Here is a 13,698-nt window from a genome sequence, read left to right as displayed (position 1 = left end):
GACAGAGTGGGAGGTCAGGATCGAAGCCAGGTCTCTGGCGCTGTGAGGCAGCAACTCTGCCTCCTGCGCTACTGTATGGCCTTTTTACCCATCCACACTATTCCCATTTGCCTGCATTAGAGCCCTATCTTTCTATGACCTGCTTATTTCACTGTTTGTCTAAACGCTATTCTCTGTGTAAAAATAAAACGTTGATCTTTTTTAAACCTAAACAGGCGATTGTCAAAGGGACCTGAGGAAATATTGCAGTGAAAGGTTACATTGTGGAATGATGTCGAGGGGAGTTGTTCAGGGGACAAACTTGGTTGAAGGGTTCAAAAGGGAGTTGGTCAAAAGTGTTTAAGTTTCGTATGTACCATCAATTCAATTCTCACTTGCTGCAGCTTAACAGGCCTGTAAACGCAATAACACACAGATAAATATATAATAGTCAATAATACAATAAATGAATAGCCATAATACCAGGTAACCACAACAGTGTAAAGCTGAACTCTGTAGTACAACCATAGACACAGTCCACAGAAGATCACAGTTGCGGAGGTTAGTGTTGGGCAGTGTTCAAGAGCCTGATGGTTGCTGGAATGAAGCTGTTCCTGAACCAGGAGGTCACGGTTTTCAGGCTCCTGTACCTTTTTCCCGACGGTAGCAGCGAGATGAGAGCGTGGCCAGGGTGGTGTGGGTCTGTGATGATGCCGGCTGGGTTTTTGAGGCAGCGCCTCCTGTAGATCCCTTCGATGGTGGGGGGGTCAGTACCTGTGATGGACCGGGCAGTGTCCACCACTCTCTGTAGACGCCTTCGTCCCTGGGCGTTCGAGTTACTGAACCAGGCCTGAAAGAATTTGATGAGCTGTGGGGAGCAGGTGGGGGAAGAGGATTTGCTGGGGCAACTCTTGCAATGAGCCTGTATGTTTCATTTGGAACATTGTGTGCAGATCTGGTCACCCCATTACAGGAAGAATGGGGAGGCTTTGGAGAGGGTACAGAGGAGGTTTACCGGCATCCTGCATGGATTAGAGGGCATTGGTAATAAGTAAAGGTTGGACATATTGGATTGTTTTCTCTGGAGTGTCGGAGATTGAGAGGAGATTAGTTTAACGATATCATGTTCTATCTAGCACGGACATTGTGGGCCGAAAGGCCTGTTCTTGTGCTGAACTGTTGTATGTTCTATGTACAGACTCATCGGGCTGAATGGCCTCCTTCCGTGCTGTAAGTGTTGCCAGACATTGCGTGTTTAACGCTGCCCTCCAGATCTGTTATCCCCTCCCCTGTCCCTGGCAACAGTATGCAAACTGCGACAATATGCAAATGGACGTGAGCAAGTATTTGTCTAAAGTAAAATATTGAGGCTGCAACAGTAAAAGGTTCCTTTGTCTCGCTGACGCCCGTCCTTGTTCACCGGCGATTACCGTACCCCTACACCTGCCCGCAAACAATTCCAATGCTTTTTTTGAGCTTACTTTTCTGTCCATCCCCAGGGCTGGATCTTTCCTCCAGCTGTAACTGTGTTCATTCTTTCCACTTCAGCAGCCCTGTGCAGTTGGGCTGAGATCATTGTCTGATCAAGAGAGAGGCTGGGTCTCGGCTCCTTGGAGTTCTCTGTATCTTCCCCTTTGCTCTATTCATTGTGCTTGAGATAGGCGCAAAATGCTGGAGTAACTCAGCAGGTCAGGCAGCATCTCTGGAGAAAGAGACAAGATTCAATCAGTCTGAAGATGGGTCCCGACCCAAAACCTCACCTATCCATGTTCCCCCGAGATGCCGCCTGACCCGCTAAGTTACTCCAGCATTTTGTGTCTTTACATGAATATGTTGTTCATAAGGTTGACAAAAATGCTGGGGAAACTCAGCGGGCGAGGCAGCAACTATGGAGCAAAAAGCAAAAGCTCCATAGATGCTGCCTCACCCGCTGCGTTTTTCCAGCATTTTTGTCTACCTTCGATTTCCCAGCATCTGCAGTTTCTTCTTAAACATTGTTAATAAGGTTAGTAAGTTTGTGGATGACACCGGTCGGGGCTGTGGGCAGTGAAGTTGGTTGTCTAAGATCCCAACAGCATCTTGATGCTTTTTAGTTTTTAGAGATGCAGCTCGATCCGCTGAGACCACAATTAACCCGTTTATTAGGAGTCTCCTACACACTAGGGACAATTTATAATTTTAACGAAGAGAATTAGCTTATAAACTTGTACGTCTTTGGAGTGTGGGAAGAAACCAGAGCACCCGGAGAAAACCCACGCGGTCACAGGGAGAACGTGCAAGTTCCATACAGACAGTCGGGATCTTGCTCAGATCTCTGGCGCTGTAAGGCAGCAGCACTACCCGCTGTGACGTTCCCACTGGGGGAGTGGAACAAGGGATGGCACATGGAGGTCAATTTGAACGAGTGCAAGTTGTTGCATTTTAGTAAATTAAACAAGGGCAGGACTTGCACAGTAGGCGGTAGGGCATGGAGAATGTAGTCGAGCGGAGAGACCTGGGGGTACAGGTATATGGTTCCTAGACAGTGACATAGACGGGATGAGGAAGAATGCATTTGGCACACTTGGCTTCTTTGGTTTGTGCATTGAATCAAGTAGCAAGTTGCTACATTCCCATTTCAAACAGTTAAACACAGAGCTCGCTTCCTTGAGGAAGTAACAAGCTCCCCAAACCTAAATAGCAGTTACATTACACACGAGCCACAAACCAATAACCATACCACAAGATGTGGTGCAGAGAGAGAGAGAGAGAGAGAGAGAGAGAGAGAGAGAGAGAGAGAGAAAGAGAGAGACTGAGAGAACGTGAGAGAGAGAGAGGGGCAAGAGGGTGAAAGAGTGAGCAAGAAAGAGAGACTTAGTGAGAAGTATAGAGCGAGAGGGAAGGGCAGATGGTGTGAGCGTGAGAAAGAGAGTGAGAATAACACATACATGCATTAAGGTGATAGAGATGAAGAACGCAGGAAGGAGAGAGGATTGAATGGGGAATGATAGGACCAGCAGGACAGGCAGGATGTGGGGAATGAAGGCACACAGATAGATAGAGTTGAGGTGCGAGTGAGATAGAGTTGGGCAGGGAGAGACAGGGCGGGTGGACGCAGAGAATGATGTCCTGCTTGTCTCGCCTGAACTATGAGCTGTTCCCCTCTGTGATCAGGCTTCTGAACAGTCCTTCCATAAGCTAGGGTACTGTCCGATTCACCTCGACCCCATTAACCATATAACCATATAACAATTGCAGCACGGAAACAGGCCATCTCGGCCCTACAAGTCCGTGCCGAACAACTTTTTTTGCCTTAGTCCCACCTGCCTGCACTCATACCATAACCCTCCATTCCCTTCTCATCCATATGCCTATCCAATTTATTTTTAAATGATACCAACGAACCTGCCGCCCCCACTTCCACTGGAAGCTCATTCCACACCGCTACCACTCTCTGAGTAAAGAAGTTCCCCCTCATGTTACCCCTAAACTTCTGTCCCTTAATTCTGAAGTCATGTCCTCTTGTTTGAATCTTCCCTATTCTCAAAGGGAAAAGCTTGTCCACATCAACTCTGTCTATCCCTCTCATCATTTTAAAGACCTCTATCAAGTCCCCCCCTTAACCTTCTGCGCTCCAGAGAATAAAGACCTAACTTATTCAACCTATCTCTGTAACTTAGTTGTTGAAACCCAGGCAACATTCTAGTAAATCTCCTCTGTACTCTCTCTATTTTGTTGACATCCTTCCTATAATTGGGCGACCAAAATTGTACACCATACTCCAGATTTGGTCTCACCAATGCCTTGTACAATTTTAACATTACATCCCAGCTTCTATACTCAATGCTCTGATTTATAAAGGCTAGCATACCAAAAGCTTTCTTTACCACCCTATCTATATGAGATTCCACCTTCAAGGAACTATGCATGGTTATTCCCAGATCCCTCTGTTCAACTGTATTCTTCAATTCCCTACCATTTACCATGTACATCCTATTTTGATTTGTCCTGCCAAGGTGTAGCACCTCACATTTATCAGCATTAAACTCCATCTGCCATCTTTCTGCCCATTTTTCCAAATGGCCTAAATCACTCTGTAGACTTTGGAAATCCTCTTCATTATCCACAACACCCCCTATCTTGGTATCATCTGCATACTTACTGCATACATCCATTGCGGACATTGGACTTTGTCTCTGGAACTGATGCGCTACAGTGCTGAGAACTATATTCTGCACTCTGTATCTTCCCCTTTGCTCTACCTATTGTATGAGCTTAACTTGATTCTATTTATGTATAATGTTATTTGACTGAGAATCATAGAGTCACGGAAACGGGCCCTTGAGCCTAACTTGCCCCTGCCAACCAAGATGCCCATCGATGCCAGTCCCATCTGCCTGCATTTGGCTCGTATTCTTCTAAAACTTTCCTGGTGGAGCCGCTGCCTCACAGCGCCAGAGACCCGGTTTTGATCCTGACCTCAGGTGCTGTCTGTGTGGAGTTTGCATGCTCTGCCTGTGACCGCGTGGGCTTCCTCCGGATGCTCCAGTTTCCCCGCACATCCCAAAGACGTGCGGGTTTGTAGGTTAATTGGCCCTCTGTAAATTGCCCCTAGTGTGTAGGGAATGAATGAGAACGTTGGATAACATGGAGCCAGTGTGGAACGGGTGATCGATGGTCGGCGTGGACTCGCTGGGCCAAAGAGTCTGTTTCCCTGCTGTATCTTTAATCAATCGCAAAAGATAATCTATCAAATTACTGCTTGTGAAAGCTTGTGTACAAATTGGCTAAATGCATTATTTGCATTACAGTGATGACTGCACATGATAGACTTCCAGAGAGATGTAATCCTTTTAAAACTTGTTCAAAGTAATTGAGGAAAGATTATCCCATCTAACCATTTTCAGGGAAGAAATTTCAGTAAGGTCACCATGCCCGAAAGTCGGGTATTGAGAAGAAACGTTGGGACCTCATGATGCAGATGGACAAGTTATTGGTGAGATCAAAGATGGAGCACTGTGATCAGTTCTGGTCACCCAGATACAGGAAGGATGTCATTAAGATGAGAAGGGTGCAGAAGAGATTCACCACGATGTTATCTGTGCTTGCCGGCTTGAGTTACCGGGAAAGGTTGGATGGGCTGGGATTTTCTTCCTTGAAATGCAGGAGGCTGAGGGGTGACCTTATTGAGGTGTACAGGGTCATGAGGGGCACGGATAAAGTCAACGCTCACAGTCTTTTTCTTATGTAGAGGATTCTAATACTAGAGGCCACAAGAATAGGGAAGAGATTTATGAGGGTCCTCGGGAGCAACTTTGTCACTCTGAGGGTAGTCCATCTCTGGAACGGGATGCCAGAGGAAGCTACAGAAGTGGATACAATTCTGACTTTTAAAAGGTATTTGGACAAATATGTGGCAAGGAAGGGTTCAGAAGGTCATGTGCCAAATACAGGCATTCATAAGTTTACAAGTCATAGGGGCAGAAGGAGGCCATTCAGCCCATCAAGTCTACTCCGCCGTTCTATCGTTACCTCTCAAACCCATTCTGCTGCCTTCTCCCCTAACCCTTGAAACCCTTGCTAAACAAGAATCTGTCAACATCCATGTTAAAATTACCCAAAGAAGGCCTCCGCAGCCGTCCCTGGCAATGAATCCCCCAGATTCACCACCCTCTGGCTAATGAAGTTCCTCCTCATCTCCTTTCTAAAGGTGTAATGGAATCTGGTCAGAATGGAAAAGGTTGGCCGAAAGGCCTGTTTCCGTGCTGTACAGCTCTATGAATCTTATTCTGTAATCTGGTCTCTTAACTTAAGCCCCTTTGTCCCAATGCAGAGTCATTCACAGAAGAGGGTGGCACGGTGCACAGTGACAAAGCCGCTGCCTTTGCAGTGCCAGAGACTCAGGTTCGATCGTGACCATGGGTACTGGCTTTATGTAGTTGTACGTTTTGCCTGTGACTGCGTGGGTTTTCTCTGGGCGCTCCTGTTTCCTCCCACACACCATAAACCTACAGGTTTGTTCATTTAAACAGCTTTGGTAAAACTGCAAATTGTCCCTAGTGTGTAGGATAGTGCTAGTGTATTGGGATAGAAACATAGAAACATATAAATTAGGTGCAAGAGTAGGCCATTCGGCCCTTCGAGCCTGCACCGCCATTCAATATGATCATGGGATCGCTGGTCAGTGTGGACTCAATGGGCCGAAGGGCCTGTTTCCATGCTGTATCTCTAAACTAAACTAAAATTGCTTAAGATCCCCATCTTAGATACACTAGTTCTATCATACACACTAGAGGCAATTTACAGAAGCCAATTAACCTAAAAACCCGCACGTCTTTGGAACTCGCCCGATCTATTTCTCTTATGTATTAGTACACCCAGTCATAGAACATGGAAACAGGCCATTTGGCCCAAAGCATCACTGATGCCCCTTTTACCTCTTTCATCTTCACCCATGAGGTGACCAGATCCAAATGAACAGGGGATGGGACTTCATCCGACTATGTTTATCTGCAGCTGTGCCTCTTTGCTGATAGCGCCCACATATTCATTATATAATGGTTCTGTTGCACAAGCTAACCGCTCTTTCCTGTTCGAATGGTAACAGAAGATTTGCGTAATTCTCAAAATAAAATGGAGTGCCGCTAATCAGATTGTGGAGAGGGTTTGCAGTGTCACCGGATGCATGGCAAAGAGCTGATTCATCTTGATTAGTGCAATCTCGCTCTTTGCCAATATCTGTTTCTTCACAGGTTGTCGGCATTGATAAGGGTTCCACGGGGAAAGTGACGCAGGGACGATTAAATTAAAAGCAACTCTATTACAGTAAGGCAGTACTTGGAAACACAAACTACACTACACAGGGGCTTTCTGAAATGTTCTAGGTGAAGCTTCTGAAGCTAATGGAGTGGAATTCGTGGCCACAGAAGGCAGTGGAGTCCAAGTCAATGGATATCTTTAAGGCAGAGTTTACTAAACTCTTGATTAGCATGGGTGTCAGGGGTTATAGGGAGAAGGCAGGAGAATGGGTTGAGAGGGAAAGATAGATCGGCTGTGACTGAATGGCGGAATAGACTTGATGGGCTGAATGGCCTAATTCTTCTCCTATCATGATGAACTTATGATGGAGTGCCTTTCTGACTGGAGTCTTGCACTGTTGAGACACTGTTGATACATGAGGGACCATCATCTCTTTTCCAAGATGAGCGTGCCTTCAGGATTCAATGCCAATTTCACCAACATCAGAACCGTTTTTTTTTTCTGTACCAGAACCCGGCATTTCTGCCCTTCTTCTTTTTGGCTGGGTTTTTCTTTTTGTGAAGTTGGGAGGTCATGTTGCAGCTGAAGACGACGTTGGTGAGGCCACATTTATAGTATCGTGTTCAGTTTTGGGCGCCGTGTTCTAGGAAAGATGTTGTCAAGCTGGAAAGAGGGCAGAGAAGATTTACAAGGATGTTGCCAGGGCTCAAGGGCCTGAGATACAGGGGGAGGTTGGGCAGGCTAGGACTCTATTCCTTGGAGCACAGGAGAATGAGAGGTGATGTTAAAGGGGTGTACTAATTCATAAGAGAAATAGATCGGGCGAGTTCCAAAGACGTGTGGGTTTTTAGGTTAATTGGCTTCTGTAAATTGCCTCTAGTGTGTACGATAGAACTAGTGTATCAACCCGTTGGTTGGTGCGGACCAGGTGGGCCGAAGGGCCTGTTTCCCTGCTGTATCTCTAAACTAAACTAAACTAAACTAAACAATGCTGAGAAAAATATTCTGCCCTCTGTATCTTCACCTTTGTTCTACCTACTGTATTTGACTTTAACTTGATTGTATTTATTATTTATCTGCAAGAGAGCAAGCAAAACAAGGCTTACCACTGTACCTCAGTACCAAACAATGAACCTAAAACATTAACATATCCCAACTGGTACCAGTTCATTGGGAACCAACCATTCTCTCCACTCCTGTTCTCCGACCATGTTGGTGCCCGTGTGATATCCTTTCCTTTCCATCTTCATGCAAATGTTTTGCTAATAACCTCTATTACCATCTGTATCATTTAATTCTGCAACTGGCGTCATCCAAGTCTTGTGCTATCCAAATGAAACTTTATTAAGTTTATAAATTTCAACTTCAAAGCAGTTTGATTTATTTTGAGAGCCTCTGTGTTTCAAGCAGTCACTGCATGTGGTGGTCCTGATGTGGCCTCCTTTACATTGGTGAGACCAAGTGTAAACTCAGCGACCGTTTCGCTGTTTTGGTTGGCAAGGCCTGTTTGATCTCCCGGTTGCTGACCACTTCAACTCGCATATTCCCACACTGACCTTTCTGCCTGGGTCTCTGGCAGTGTAAGACAAGGCACACTGTAAGACAAGGCACACATCTATGTGCCCATCCAAAAGTCTCAAACGCCACTATTGTATCTGCCTCCATCCCCACCCCTGGCAGCGCGTCAAACGCTCTCTTCTACTGAATTGTGTTGAGTTTGAGATTAGTTTATAGTCACGTGTACCGAGGTACAGTGAAAAGCTTCTGTTGCCTGTTAACCAGTCAGCGGAAAGACAATACATGATTATAACCCATGATGGTCTGGGCTGGTCCACAATTCTCTGCAATTTCATGCGGTCTTGGATGGAGCTGTTCCCAAACCATATTGTGATGCCTCCTGATAAAATGCTTTCAAACTCCTTCCATTGACTCCATCTACATCTCACGCTGCCTTGACAAGGCCACCATCAAGGTCCAGTCTCACCCCGGTCACTCCCTCTTCTCCCCTCTCTCATCAGGCAAGAGATACAGAAGTGTGAAAACGCACACTTCCAGATTCAGGAACAGTTTCTTCCCAGCTGTTATCAGGCAGCTTTGTCCCACCTGTGTTGGGGCCAACCAGCGATCCCCATACTCTACACACACTAGGGACAATTTACAATTCCTGACTTCCCATCTACCTCAATGGAGAACTTTGAATTATCTTTAATTGGACTTTGTCTTGCACTAAATGTTGTACCCTTTATCTTTTATCTGTACACTGTGGATGGCTTGATTGTAATCATGTATAATTCATAAGTTATAGGAGCAGAATTAGGCCATTCAGCCCATCGAGTCTACTCCACCATTAAATTGTGGCTGATCAATCTTTCCCTCTCATCCCATTCTCCTGCCTTTTCCCAATAACCCCTAACATATTTATTAATGAAGAATCTTTTCTGTGACTGGATAGCATGCAATAAAAGCTGTTCACTGTACCTTGGTGCATGTGACAATAAACTAAACAGTAATATGATTAAATAATCAGACATCCATGACATGTCAAACAAGATTTGAATTATCTGCAATGACGTGAAGCCTCAAACAGAAGGACAAACAACATGTCTATCATGGGTCTTGAAATAGCAGATCATATCACTTACGACACTTGGAAAGATTAATTTTATTAAGCTGAGGAACAAACTTGTATCCTCTCTGGGGACTCGACTGAAGTAAGGGTGTGGATTCCAGAGTGAGATCAATTCTCAGCGCGTTCAAACCTGGAGCAGCTTCTTCCCCACTGTTATCCGGCTACTGAACGGTCCTCCCATAAGCTAATGCTATTGCCCCGATCTTCCAATCTACCTTATTGCAGATCTCGCACTTTTTTTCTCTACAACTGTAACGCTATATTGCAGCAAGACTCAAAAAAATTGCACAGATGCTGCCTGATCCGTTGAGTTAATCCAGCACTTTTTTTTTCCCTCAACATCCCAGCATCTGTAGTTCTGAAATTGCAGAAAAAGTTGTATGGATGTAGCCCAGTCCATCACACAGACCAACATCTCCACCATTGACTCCATCTACACTTCACGCAACCTCGAGAAAGCAGTCAACATAATCACGGGTCATTCCCTCTTCTCCTTCTCCTGTTGCTTAGAAGATGCAAAAGTTTGAAAGCGCTCACCACCAGACTCAGGAACAGTTTCTTCTCTGCTGTTATCAGACTCTTGACTGGACTGGTGCAGTGGCACAGCGGTAGATTGCCTGGGTTTCCTTTGGGGGTGTGTGTGTGTGTGTGTGTGTGTGTGTGTGTTCCACAAAAATGTGCCAAATATATAATGTGGCCCTCATGCTGATACGTTTGTAGGCCCCTGTACTGGGGTGTGGGGTGATCGCTGGTCGGCATGGAGTCAGTGGGCCAAATGGCCTGTTTCCTTGCTGTATCTCTAAAGTAGCGTTTATAGTCAGAATATAGCCAGCATTTTTAGTTTAGAGATGCAGCGCGGAAACAGGCCCTTCGGCCCACCTGTGTTGGTGCCAACCACCAATCCCCATACTCTAACACCATCCTACACACACGAGGGACAATTCACAATTTTACCAAGCCAATTAGCCTACAAACCTGTAAGTTTTGCACGTGGTTGGACTGTGGGAGGAAACTGGGCCATCCGGGGAAAACCCACACGGTCACAGAGAGAACGTAGAAACTCCATACACACAGCATCAGGGGTGGCATGGCTGCTTAGCGATAGACCTACTGCCTTACAGAACCAGAGACTGGGGGTTCAATCCTGACTACGGGTGTTTGTTTGTACGGAGTTTGTACATTTCTTTATTACCTGCATGGGGTTTTCTCTGAGATCTTTGGTTTCCTCCCACACTCCAAAGATGTAGAGTTTTGTAGGTTAATTGGCTTGGAATAATGTAAATTGTCCCCAGTGTGTGTTGGATGGTGTTAGTATGCAGGATTGCTGATCAGTGCGGACCCGTAGGGCCGAACGGCCTTTTTCCGCGATGTATCTCTAAACTAAACTAAAAAGCTCCCATAGACAGGATCAAACCTGGGTCTCTGGCGCTGTAAGGCAGCAACTCTACCGCTGCGTAACTGTGCCGCCCAAGTTGTAGTGCACCAGTTCCAAAGACGTGCGATGGGGAGAAGTGAATCGGACAGTACCCAAGCCTAGTTCAGAAACATGACAACAGAGGAGGAAGAAGATTTTTCTGAGTCTTGTCCCTGTCGACAGATTACTAATGATAAATTTAATTTACAACAAACAGGACTTTGATAAGATGATATGATCACAGGCACTTCAGCATCGCCACACTATAAAGCATTCATCTATATTCAATCTAATTTAATATATGAAATAATTTTAAGTGTCACAGGACTTGCAGTGGGCTGGACTGAGGGAGCTGCCTGATGCTGGCAGAACTAAGTGATCTGACAAGCAAAGGATGTGAGCAAAGTCCGACAGTGTTGCCAGTGAGGGAGCTGTTGCACGTCTGATGGGAACTGGAGGTTTCTGTCCATAGAGTCATAGACTCGAGCAGCACAGAAACAGGCCCTTCAGCCCCTCTTGTCCAGTCTGACCAAGTTGAGCCGACACTGAACCAGTCCCATTTGCCTGCATTTGGCCCAGATCCCACTAAACCCTTCCTATCCATATATCCATAAATCCCAAGCAGTCACAGGGGGAACATGCAATCTCCGTACAGACAGCAGCCGTAGTCAGGATCAAACCCGGGTCTCTGGTGCTGTGAGGCAGCAACTGTACCTCCTGCTCTTCTTCAAGTAGCTTCTTCACATGACGAGCATCTGACACCAGTTATGAGCGGCACAGTGGTACAGCAGGTTGAGCTGCTGCCTGGTAGCACCAGCGACCTGGGTTCGATTGTGACCTCTGCTGCTGCCTGTGTGGAGTTTACACGTTCTCCCTGTGACCGTGTGGCTGTCCTCCGGGTGCTCTGATTTCCTCCCACATCCCAAAGATGTACGGATTTGTTGGCTAAATGGCCATCTGTAAAATTGCCCCTAGTGTGTAGCGAATGGGTGAGAAAATGGGCTAACATGGAAATAGTGAAGAAAGGTCGGCGTGGGCTGAAGAACATATTTCTATGCTGTGTCTCTAAACCAAACTAAAGAACATGTGTATTATGCTGATAAAATTATCCATCTATGATTATTAAAGTTATGGTCTGTCTGCAGTTTCTCATCAGCATAATGCAAATTCGAATAAAATAGAATTACATCACAAACCACAATTGATGGGGACACTTACGAAATATCCACTCTTGCTCAGTATTCTAGTCTGACAACAAATATCTTATCTTTGTTTAGTTTAGATATGCGGCATAGAAACAGGCCTTTCAGCCCACTGAGTCCACGCTGACCACCGATTTCCTCCATTCACACTAGTTCTATGTTAAGGGGCTGTCCCACTGTACGAGCTAATTCAAGAATTCTCCCGGGTTTCCCCTGATTCGAACTCGGAGATTTACGGTAATAGCCGCTCGTAGGTACTCGGGGCTCTCGTGGACATTCTCCACGAGTCTTCATGAGCATACCGCGTTTCCCGAGTACCCGCCGTTAACGTTACGAGCCGCTAAGAGACGTCCCGAGCTCCGACGTACCCGCTACATACATTCTACGTGCTTACCACGAGTTTGATTTTTTTTTTAAACTCGGGAGAGCTCTTGAATGAGCTCGTACAGTGGGACAGTCCCTTTACCACATTTTCTCACCCACTCCCTACACACCAGGGGCAATTCACAGAGGCCAATTAACCTGCAAACCCGCACATCTTTGGGATGTGGGAGGAAACCAGAGGACCCAGAGGAAACCTATGCGGTCATAGGGAGAACATGCAAACTCCACATACAGACAGCATCCGAGGCCAGGCCTGAACACGGGTCGCTGGTGCTGTGAGGCTGCGGCTCGACCGAGTCTACGCTTGGTCTCGCCAATGTAATGGAGGCCACATTGAGAGACCACATGTTTTTCCCCCCCATTCAGGTGAAGGATCTTCCAGCTGAAATATGAACTGTTTCTAGATCCTCAGGTGCTGCTTGACCCACTGAGTGTTTCCGGCATTTTTCTGGTTTGGTAACTGTCTTGTGCTATAACTCCAGGATAAGTGCTCAACTACGACTTTAGAGATACAGTGTGGAAACAAACCCTTCGGCCCACCAAGTCCACACTGACCAGCGATCACCCCGTACACTAGTACTATCCTACACACTAGGGACTATTTACATTTCTACCAAAGATAATTAACCTACAAACCTGTACGTCTTTGGAGTGTGGGAGGAAACCGGAGCACGAGGCCACAGAGAGAATGTTCATAAGTTCATGTTCGTAAGTTTTAGAGCAGATTTAGCCCATTCGGCCCATCGTCCACTCCGCCATTCAATGAAAACTGATATATCTTCCCCTCTCAACCCCATTCTCTTGCCTTCTCCCCATAACCCCTGACACCCTTACTAATAGGCCCCCTCTCGGTCATGACTGACCATGGGTGATGCATCCTGGTCGGATGCAAGCCTGGGCGATGTCATATGGAGGACAGGCTGTTGCCCATGCAGCACGTCCCCCCCCCCCTCTCCACGTCGCTGATCGATCCAAAGGAACAGCAGGGCCGTTACAGTTTGGCACCAGCGCCATCGCAGGAGCTGCCAGAGCGAGGTTGTAGACAACGGCGAACTGCCTTAGAGGCTCCCACTCCGGATTTTCTTGAGGTTTATTCCTGGAGCCTTTTCCATGACTGGATATGGCCACAAGGCAGTGAAGGTTTTACTTCAGAGTTTTCCCTCTGATAGAAGGACTGCCTTCCCAGGCTGACGAGCCCCATCTGCCCTTCCTATCATTGTCCTATCTGGGACACATGACAATAAAACTCTCTTAACTCTTGACTCTTGACTTCTGACTAATCAAGAATATATCAATTTCAATGTACACACAGACAGCACCTGTAGTGAGGATCGAACTGAGGTCACTGCGCC

This window comes from Leucoraja erinacea, chromosome 16 (assembly GCF_028641065.1).
Source record: "Leucoraja erinacea ecotype New England chromosome 16, Leri_hhj_1, whole genome shotgun sequence".
NCBI lineage: Eukaryota > Metazoa > Chordata > Chondrichthyes > Rajiformes > Rajidae > Leucoraja > Leucoraja erinaceus.
Note: the sequence above shows the minus strand (reverse complement) of the source record.